This window comes from Pundamilia nyererei, unplaced genomic scaffold, assembly GCF_000239375.1.
Source record: "Pundamilia nyererei isolate P.nyererei 1_Seehausen unplaced genomic scaffold, PunNye1.0 scaffold00036, whole genome shotgun sequence".
NCBI lineage: Eukaryota > Metazoa > Chordata > Actinopteri > Cichliformes > Cichlidae > Pundamilia > Pundamilia nyererei.
This window is the reverse complement of record NW_005187437.1, coordinates 2,130,962-2,142,488: the sequence shown is the minus strand read 5'-3', so window position 1 is coordinate 2,142,488 and position 11,527 is coordinate 2,130,962.

The window sequence follows — 11,527 nt, the reverse complement described above, 5'->3', positions numbered from 1 at the left end:
TTCTTATTTATATATATATAAGAAAACCTGAAGAACCATGAGCGCTCTTCTTGCCAGTTGATGAGAATTAGCCCTTAGCATCTGTTTGATGCCAAGGGCTAATTCTTGACCTTTTTGATTCCCCTCAGCTTCATGTTCACAACGTACTAATATGTACACTGAAGATGTTTTAACATTCTCGGTTTCTCAGAAAAGGGAGAATAGGAAACCACTGATAACAGAATTATTGCCCTCTTTTCATGTGTATGTATATCAGTTATACAATTATGTTTATGGCCTGTTAAACTTTAATTATAAAGAATAAGAAAGATTGTTTCCATCTGTTAATACACCTGTATACAATGCAAATAAAATATGAAAGAGGAATAAAATGCATAGCTATCCAAAGCCAGGAAAAATATGGACATTCATCCTCCTTCAGTGCACTTCATCCTCACCAAAGATTTACTCTGATCCCCATTTTTCAGTCTACAAAGGACAAAAGATGCAATGCATTATGATCCAACCCCTGCTGGATACGCTGCATCAAGCCAGATAGAAGTAGAAATACACAGCTACATGTTATAGCTGTGTACTGTGACAGTGTCAAAAATAAGTGGAACAACTGCTATGTGGACTATTCTCATTTGCTTTGCTGTCAGTCTCTTAGAAGACAAAGAAATTCTTTGTAGTGAAGTGAAACTGAGTGTTTAATACAATGAGAACTGTCCACTGTCTGCACTTCTCATGCTGCTTTCTTGAACTTTAATTATTCTTTAGCTTTGTTTTCCTCTTTGGGGTGAACAATTGTCACTCAATTCCTGCTTTTCAGTGACCCAGCAGTCTTCCTACAATTACCGTCACCACGGTCTGACTATGCACCATTTTTTTTGTTTTTTTTTTCCTTTTGGTGGACTGCATGTAATCACATTTCCATACCTGGCACATCCAAGATTTTTCTCCACACATTACAGACTTATAGCAGTAGTTTGACTCATTTCTGTACAAGGGGAAAAAAGAGTCCTTCTCTGGGACTGCATCATCCTTCTCAAACACCTGCCCTCGCTGCTGCACCTCAAATGCAACCTCTCTGCTCAGCCTGCCTTCTGTTGCGTTCTAGTCTGCTTACTACTGGTCCTTAAGACTGCAGTAAGAGCCTCTAAACCTGTACAAGTGAACAATGAAGTTCCTTTTGCTTTCAGTGGGCTCAGATGATTCCTAATAGTTAGAAACTACTGTGAAAACTACGTTTCCTAATATGAACATTATGTACATCTGCTGTTCAGTGGAAGTTCAGTCAATGCTTATAGTTTACAACTGCATAATTAATTAATAATTATAATAATAATAAGCGCTCTGATCTTGTAACAATGTACATGCTTTTTCATCCCTTATACAAGCCACACATTAATCGACTTCACAGATAAAATGTAAAGTGCATGGGGGCAACACTTTTTTTTTGGTGTTCTTTCCGAGTTATGTTCTAGGCAACACATGTTGTGTAAAAATACCACCTACAGCTGGTATATAATACAGACTGATTATGTGTTTCTCAGACCATGATATCTTGACTAGAGTTGGTGCACGTTGATGTTTGCTTGGTGTTTGCTGCTTGAAGAATAATCAAATAGCATTATTTCACCTGAAGACGAGTGCTTTTTTCAGGACTGTCTGGACCATTTAATATCAAACATAATTTGCACCTGGATCCTCTGTATGCATCCTGTGTTTGCTGCTGGGTGCTACAAGAAATTACATACTCTTTGGTATCTCAGCTCCTCGACCTGATGGATTCATTTTACTCACAGCCACTCATTTGGATTTTACTGTCTATCCAAAATATTTAAAGTAGAACAAAAAGTGATCGGTTGCCTAAGCGAAGCACATTAATTGTCTTATTGAACTTATGTGATAAAAATGTTAACAGTCATAAAGTTAGCATGGTTTTGTAAAGACTAGACTAGAGAGTGTGCATGCACGGGTGCAGTTAAGGCCTTTTAAAGATGGCAGTCCTCAACTAATTTCTGCACCATCTGGCAAAACAGAGGCAAGGAAAACATCAATCAATCCATCAGTAAATAAATAAAATATATATAATTTGTGGGCCCAGTGGATCCGATTCCTAATCTAGGAAGTATGGAAGCCTTTCTCTACCCGCGTAGCTGGACATGACCTTTAAGCCAAGCTAAAGCATTTAAGTTCCTCGGAATGATCATTTGATCATCTTTTTCTTATCTTTGCTTTTACTTTAGATAATTGGACGTTCCTTTGATAACATCTGCTTGCACAAGTAAGGGGACACCAGACACTGTGAGCCAAAAGCCAATAGGACAAGCACTTGGAAGTGAGCTGATGATGATCCAAATATGCAGCATGCATTTGAATATTCATGTCTTGGTGTCTCAATTAGTTTTGTTCTCACATGATTCTCCTGCTCTTCACTGCAGTAAAGAAGTGTATCATGAAATAAGAAAAGAAGCAAAATTTGCAAATGCAGATATCTGTTGAGGCTGCTACTAAAACTTAATTTGCTATGTTTCCGTGCGTTCAATTTACCTCGGCGAGACCAATCATTAAAGCAGTTAAGGGAATATTCTCCTGGCATACTGTCTGTTGTAACCTTGCCATGTCTTTGAGGTGGATGAGTCGGAGAGAACCACAGTAATAATAAAAAAAATCAGCTTCTACAAAGTATTAATAGACATCAGTCACACCACTGTGTCTCAGCAACAGTAGCTTTTTAAGGGTTGCATCATCAGCCATGAAAAGACTATAGCTGAATTCTATTTGGGTTTTAATAGAAATGTTTCTCTTAGTTAAAAGAGCAGAATTTTGCCTCGAGAATTAAAAAAAGACCATAACATCAGTTTTACACTATGTGGCAAATCTGCTTTGAGTTCAATGGAATAATGTTACCTAAACAGCAGAAGGAGCTCATAACAAAATGAAATTATCCCAGTGAAACTGACATTCACTGTCATACAACCAAACTTAATAACAGAATTTTCTGTTGCTATTTATCTGAGGAAGGCTGAAACAGTTCCGGACACTTGATAGGTGGCATTGTTGGGGGCCAGGTGAGTCTCCCTGCATCCTCATAAAATGATTCTTCTTTTTTGTCTTTCTCTATTACTGTCAGCTTTCCTCATGTCTAAATAAAGATAAAAGAAATGATCCACTCTCAAAAACAAGTGAGCCTGCGTCTTGTCTTTAATTTTCTCACAGCACCTCTCTGCTCCTCCAACTTCCATTCTTCAATCACATTTTTTCATTTTTTTCTTTTTTTTTTGCACTCAACACTGCTTAACTGGCCTCACTTCTCCATAACTCCTTTTTTTCCTCTCTTCCTCTGTACATTCACCATTGTGTGGGAAATAGATGCCAATCAGAGTGACTGGGTGAGTGGTTTAATTAGAGGAGATATAGTGTTCTGTCACCTTGCACTGAGCACCCGCAGTCAAGAGCCCCTGACTTGAAGAAAAGTCAGACAAGGCCATTCATTGATTGGTGATTTCAGGATTGTTACTTAATCTACAAGATACGAGGGAAGAGCTTTGACTTAGATTAAGGATAAAGGTAATTCACTGCAATGGAATTTGCTTTGCCAAAGCAGAGCCTGTTTGCAATTATGTTAGTCTAATTTTATCAGACAGACAGACAGCAGGCCCAAGAATGCTGTAAAACAAATTAAGTAAAACTGTTGCATTGTCTCTTTAGCTTTAATCAGTGCCTCTGTTTTGTTTGTACAGGCTGTTTCCTATACACCATTAATTTTGTTTGCACTGGTGTTTGACACAGTAAATAACCTCAAAAAATTAAAAAGGCATAAAATAAACCTGGAATTCTAAAGATGTTTACAGACAAAACTTGAACTTAACACAGATAATTGTGGGCATTTGTGACATATTTCACTCATCATTTAACCTCTCTCTTTCTCAAGGTGTCAGAATGATAAGCAAAACACTTAAAAGAAATAGCCAAGCAGCTACACCCACAGTACCAGAAGACGAAAAAGAAACACCAAGCACCAAATCAAAATGGGGGTAAATAAACAGCTGAAACTAACACACCATTTTCCATCAATAAGGAGAACTTGGCCTCAAACACACAGGCTACATACTGCTAAGAACAATGGTATTGTGGCACCAGGGCGCCCCTCTCCCCCAGCTCAAGTACTCCCTGGCCTGACTGCTGAGTGGAGTCAGCTGCAAAGGGTGGCACCTATAAGGCAGGCGTGAGAGAGTGCAAAACCCACCCACACAATAGGCCTAATAGGCTAAAGTGGCACTCCGCTTGCTGTATGCTCCTTTGGATAAAGTGTCCCACAAATGAGATATCCACCTCCCAGCTGTCTGGGTGGCCTTTGATTCAGTAACTAAGGGCGAGCCATCTCGACAATATATATGCATATATAGAAATACATCCTGCTCTGGCACTTTAAAGAAATGAACCATAACTAAACACTTTCTATGCAGATAAATGAGTTATCCCCACCTTTCTGTGCTATACTTATCACAGGGGGAAATAAGTTGTTTCTTTCCTACATTAACATTTAAGACTATTTGAATCATCGCCACCTAAAATATTAAAGGGATCCCAGAGATGTAAAGTGTTATCAGGATTGAGATTGTTAGAAGTCCGGCAATCTTTACACCACAAAGTCAAACATAAAACTGCGTCTTTGTCTGAATGGAAACTTGATTGGTGCAGAAACTAGGGGCCAGACAGCAACTGATTATGCATCTGAAAATGAACATATACGGTAGTTTAAATAGTTTAAATAGGAAATCCATTGTTAGTCCAGTACCAGTATGCATCTTTTTTTTTATGTTAATGCAGGTGATGTAAACAGGAGTATTTCAGAGATAGAATAGATTGGGATAACAAGAGTGTGATTTACCCTGAAGCTCCCTCTTAGTGCTGCAATCCACTCTTGTGTATTCTTTTTATTTTTAAAGTTATTTAATTTATTTTTTATACCTGGATTTTCTGTCTTGCATGAGCCAACACAAGGACAAAGGCAACTTGCATAGCTGTGTAATCCTCTCTAGCTCCTTACTCATTTAACCTGGTTTTTATTTTCTAGCAAACTAACTGCTAGGCTAATGTTGCAACAATATCTGCCTACAGTGCATGTGCTATGATCCAGAACATTAGCTTTACATATTAATGCCTCTAATCCTGTCATTTTCAGATTTGCTGACATTTTATAATAGTCACATGAGTGATGAAGCTCTACGGAAAACTATTAGGATACTTAATCAAATGTCCAATCACATGTTTTGATGAAAAGACTGGCGGGATTCCATACTGATGCTTTATATTGTTGAGAGTTATTGTATGTGATTTGAGAGATTTCCTGTATCTGTCTATATGGCACTGGAGTTGAATCAGTCTGTCAGAGGCGGTGCCCTGCCTGTCCAGTCAGTGGTGCAGAGGGTGGTCAGGATAGTTTGTTCACTGACTTCCTCCACAGTCTCCAAATCTCCAAAATGTTGCTGCACAGACTGGGAAAATGCTCTTTCCATTCTTTTATACAGTGTCTGTGATGATCTGTCTTTTGTTCATGTGGACATCCAGGCACTCGTACTCCGCCACCAAAACAGCATCCTGTTCCGAGCTAGAAACACGCTGTGTAGTTAGCCTCTTCTGTCTTAAGTTGATCACCATCTCTCTGGACTTATTCAATTTTAGAAGCAGATGATTTCTCCCAGACCATTCCGCAAAATCATCCATTAGTGCTCTGCACTTCTCCTGTTTCCCATCACTTATACCCCCAACCACGGCAGAATGATCAGAGTATTTCTCTAAGTGGCACGACCATGATGAGAACATAATCACTGTATAGTGGGGCAGGTTGCACAGTGATGCAATTCCTATTGCACTCGTGCTCAGAGATAAAAACAGAAATGCAGATATGACTTTTGGGGAGAGATTCTTTGTTACCATGGCAATCATAGTTTCACCAGTTAAAAGCCCTTGGACCTAAGTATATTTAGCACAGTGAGCAGACCCCAACCAGTTGAGGGCCTCACTAGGTCTGGGTGTACCAGAGGTTTCTTCCTGTTAAAACTCTATTTTCCTTCCTCATTTTAACCAGTTTTAACAAGAAGCTGGGTTTCTATCTGTAAAGTCTGTACCTTACGATGGAACATCCCTTACGATAACTGTTGTTGTGAATGGGCGCTAAATGAATACAACTGAATTTAACTGAATAGAGGATGGCATGAATGCTGTGACATTTAGCAGGAGAAGAATAGCTCTAACTCCCAATTCACACCAGAGGCAATACTTCAGCGCTATGGAGGTGCTATACAATCAAGCCTTCCTTCAAACCCACGGTGACTCTGGCTTTTCCTTTACAGCTCAACCGTCAGTTCACTTTTCATCACCATTTAAAGTCATTTAAAGTGACCCTTTAAATGTCTGAATAAAACTTACTACAGTCACTTCCTTCATGACTTTGTCATCCATGCAGTTCCTGCAATGTTTGCAAGGGCACAGGTCTCTTTAACAGAACCCTCTACTCTAGTAATCTAGATACAGGTGATTAGGTTTCTTCAAATTTCCGTCAGGTTAAAATAGAGTGTCATCAACTTCAAACACACTACATATATTCATAAATAGTTGATAATTTTTTTTTCACTAAAACAGGAGTGGTTGTGATTTACATTGTAAATTAGTAGTTGTAATTATACTTTGCAACATGAAAATAGCAACAAGAGCAAGTGCAGATGTCAGCCTGTTATGGCATTTTTGTGATGTTGTAGGGCAGCGGTCCCCAACCCCCGGGCCTTGGACCGGTACCGGTCCGTGAGTCGTTTGGTACCAGGCCGCGAGAATTGAGGCTCAGGTGTGAAATGTATGGTTTTCAGGGTTTTTATCGGTGTTCAGCGTTATTTTGTTATCGTTTTTATCGTTAACTTGGTTTTCCTGGGTCTTTTCACGTGTGTTATGAATAAATCTTTTTTTCGGTACCGGTACTAGTTTTATTTTGTTGTATTTATCCACGACACCTTAAAGGCCGGTCCGTGAAAATATTGTCGGGCATAAACCGGTCTGTGGCACAAAAAAGGTTGGGGACCGCTGTTGTAGGGCACCATATTTAAAAAAGAAAAGGTGTGTTGTACAGCGCTCTCCATGCCCTTTCATATGATATATTATTTCATATGGTTTCATAACATTTTTTTCAAGGTCAACTTTAATGTTGTAAATTAGCCTTTACATGTGTAGCGTTTCTTGTCCTCTTTAACATGCTTTTGCTTTGTAGAACTATCTTTTTTTTTTCAGAGAACAGTGACTCAGAATAAGCCTCATGGCTCTCTAAAGGGCAAAAAGCAGGGTGACAATGTTAACAACCATGTTACCCAAACACAAGACAGATGCTATTAGATTTGTTGAGAAACAGAGAAGTGACTGCGAGAACATAAGACATATTTTGCTTTGTTCACATTATTTTGCTTGCTATAGCAATTGATGTTACTGAACTTGTCTTCTTTAAGAAAATAGTAAATATAAAGGAGTAGATTAAGTATGTCTAAACTAAAAAATAAAACCAGGGAACATGAGACAACTGAATAAAAATTTAAATTAAAAACATAAAAACAAAAATGATCTGAAGAAGAGAACAGAGGCCAATAGGTAATTCACTAAAGTCAGGATATGCAAATATACTAAACATACTTTAGTAAAACATTTATAAGATGAATGAGACTGAACTCTGATCTCGACAGGTATTTTCAGAGACTCGGAGCCCTGACAGCAAAAGTAACCACCTCTTGACTTTAGTCTGGCAACAGGGACAGGCGAGAGGGCCCACCTTGGGGGTTCTCAGGGTGAGTGAGGGCTCATTAAAATGTAGAAGCTCTCCAGTGTCAGTGAGGGCTTGCCTATGAAGTCTTTAAAGAGTAATCAATGTTCTCATTCTTCTTGTTTCAAATTTTCTAAAACTTGAGGATGGAGAGAAGTAAAATATCTAAATTTCCTGGTTTTTAGTGCTGCGTTGTTGGGCGGCCAGTGTGATCACACTTGTAGATGTTGGAGATAAAAGATGTATAATATTTTCAGTGTTCCTGAAGAAATGCATGGTTTCCTAACTAAGTGCAAGTAATACATTAAGTATTTTCACTTTAAGATAACTGAAATATGTTAACAATATGAAAATAAGGTATATACACCATTGGCACATCATCCACCTGAAGCAAGTAAGGAAAAGAAGACAGTCCAACATCTCTCCAGGAGTTCAGCACCAGGGCCTTCCTGTGTTGGTAAGCTGATACAATCAAAACGTCAAAGAACAAATTTTCATGAAAAATATCAAACAGACTGAAAGCAACACTACACTATGATTATGACCAAAAAATTCACAGTATCACAACATACATAGGATAAATAATGCAATCAGTCAAATGTATCTTTAACTTTGTTTATTGTGTATTTCTTCCTTATTTAGACCAATGAGTTTCTATAACTGTGGAAAAGGGTACAAAAAGAACACTTAATGCCATTTCTAGCTACCTGCTTCATACTTTTTCTGCTGTGGAACAATCTGCAGCTCAATTGAGGTGAAGGTTGAGAACTGACTCCTTTTGCTGTTACTATTAATCAGCTCTTCTTGCACTCTAGACTGTCACCCAGCACTCCAGCATTTTATCAGAAACCAACAAACACCCACAGAGGCTATACCACACTTTCTTCAACTGCAGGTAAAGTGCTTTGCTTTTGTCTTTCATTTCCTCCCCTGTGATTTTGCTCAACGTAACAATACTCCGGGAGTTTCTAGCAAACTATTTTCTGCTGTTCTTCTTCTTTCTCTCCATTACTGCCACCTGCTTTGTGGGAGTTTTGACCAGATAATTATTGGCACTGCATATTTTGATGATATTATCATATGTAGATATGACATCAGTACTAAATATTCCTCTTTTTTCTGTGCTTATTTTCTCAAATAACTAACCCCTTTCAAAAACAGCAAGGTTAGGTTTAGGAAAATGGTATGTTTTTAGGTATGTTAGAGAGATAACTAAAATTATTTTGTGTATTTGTCCATTGATGTTAACATAATTTGGATTTAAGGTCCTATTTGGCTATGAAACCTCATATTTTGTACTATGCGGTAAGGACCAATGGATGGAAGAGACCTGTCAAATGCCCTATGGTGTGGTATAAGTAAAGATTTTGCTTTTGCCCATGGTGAAAGTCAGTGAGCAGGTAACACGACAGTACGAAGAGTGCAGGTCGTGATAACAGAGAATAGAAATAGAAATGCTGCTGTACAGGGCGATAAATTGTCTATAACACAGGCTGTGTGAGGGTGCTGCTGTATACGGGAGCCACTGAGAGGCTCTTGGCTCATTAAGTTGAGGCACTGAGGTGAGTGGGTGTGGGAGCGAGTGAGTATATGACACGACGAAGCTTTGATGCGCTGACAGGTAGAGAGCTCATTCTCTTGCTCTTCCCCTATCATCATTCCCTCTTTTCACTTCGTGCGCATTCTCTCACTCTCGATAAATTCACTACCAGATGAATTATTGTTCCCCGTTTGGTGTTTTCACCGTTTCACTCGGTGTAAGCGCTTTCTCCTTCCTTCTCTGCTGCATCGCCACCTCATTTGCTTTTTCTCACTTTCTCTCAGTTGCTGCTTTCTCCCCCTCACTGTGCTCTGTGTGGATATCTATAGCAGCAGCCTGACAGGACATTCAGGTGGGCGAAGGTGTGAACATCCCTCAGAAAAAAATAAATAAAATAAAAATAAAAGGCCACAGAAGATGATATCCGTGTAAAGGCAAGATTGGCTTGTCATAATAGCAGTTCAGAAGATTTATAGAGTTTGGCCTGGATTAGACAGTTTTGGGTGGGCTTGTTTGAATTCATTTTAAACAAACAAGTGTAAATGTGTATTTTGTGCCCACTGTGGTTGGATGCTGTATCGGTCCTGGATTGTGAAAAAAAAGACTGTTATACCCTCCAGGTTACATGTCTGTATCACTCTCTCTTCCACAGTCACAAATATTTGTGAAAATACAAGCGGAGTACTCAGCATGCACAACCCCACTTTTTCCATGCCTAGTTGCAGGAAATAAGTTGACAGATTAAAAGTTCGAGAAAGTTTAGTTATTGATAGTAGCAACAACACAATTGCAGAACCCCTCAGTGCATGCTACTGAGCCGGGGTATGGCATAGTGGATCTGTAGACGTACCACAGTGTGCTTCAAGCAGGAATATTTTTAGCTGAGAACAGTGTTGGAGTTTGGATAAATTATTGGAGATATAAGTGCACTGTTATTGAGAATTTGTCTCCCTAAAAAGAGGCAAAGTACAGCAGTAAAGTCTAAAAACAGCATTAAAAATTCAACAGATAATTCAGAAAATTAAACATCACATTTGTGGGTGCTTTTATCCAAACTGCCTCAGAGTTTTATTGCTGCAAACACTATGAACGAAACCTTTAACCCTGACATTTGTAGTGTCATGCTCTGCTAAACAACACCGGAGCCACCCTGACCTACTTTAACATTATACACAGCAACTTGATATACTGTATTTGTAAGGGGAAAAAAACCCAGGGAGTCAGCGAGTTGGAGTATAGCTCATCACTACATTATCACCCAACCTTTGCTTACCCTCTTCGCTCCACTAGAACTACCTGCAAAACAGCATCCCTCTCACACTGCTGCTCTGATAAGATCTGACTTAACCTTGGTGAGGTGCATCACCTCCAACAATAACACTACCTTGTCACAACTACAGAACATCACCTTAAGGGGATAAGGGTACCTTCAGGAGAGGAAACTAGGCTCAAGAGATACGAGCAGGCTTCAGGTTTGGCTTTGCATGCAGTGCATGGTATTTAGCATCATTTTCTTCTCTTGTTTTCTTACAGATGTGGTCAGTCAGTATTTACTAATCGGAAACAGAATGCTGTGAAAGAAGCTAATAAATGTGTTTTTTAACATGATGTTTCTGAGAGTCACAATTAGAAAAGATATGCATGGAAGTGAGAAGAAAAATCAATGTGAACTGTCAAGTCTCTTAGTATTAGTAGAAGTGATAGTCTTAAACATCTGGAAACTGGTGATTGTGTGGGGGGGAGATCACAGTGTGGGTGGTGACTGAGAAAATCACATGTGCATAGCTATTCCAAGCTATTCCAAGACTAATTTACTATCTGAAATGCATATATTACTATTTTCAATGATTACAGCAGCAGACAACATTCTAGCACTACAGCTTGATTTGGTAGGGTGACAAAGGAATGTATGATGTGTGGAGAACTGCAGCAGTCATGAAGAGTCTCTATACTGCCAGCTCTCTCTTTAGCAGCTGCAGACTGTCTGTGCTGGAGAATCAAGTGGAACGCTGCATGCTGCTGCAATGAGGAAAGGGCTGAATTAGCACGCATGTTCGTAATACTTGACACTTGTTGTTCAGAAGTGCAAGACTGGGTTTGGGCTAAATTGTCTTTCTCCTGCTGCTCATTTCATAATGTTATGAAGACAAACCTCAAGCAAACTGCTCTGTCTTACCAAAGGTAAGTAAACTTAAATA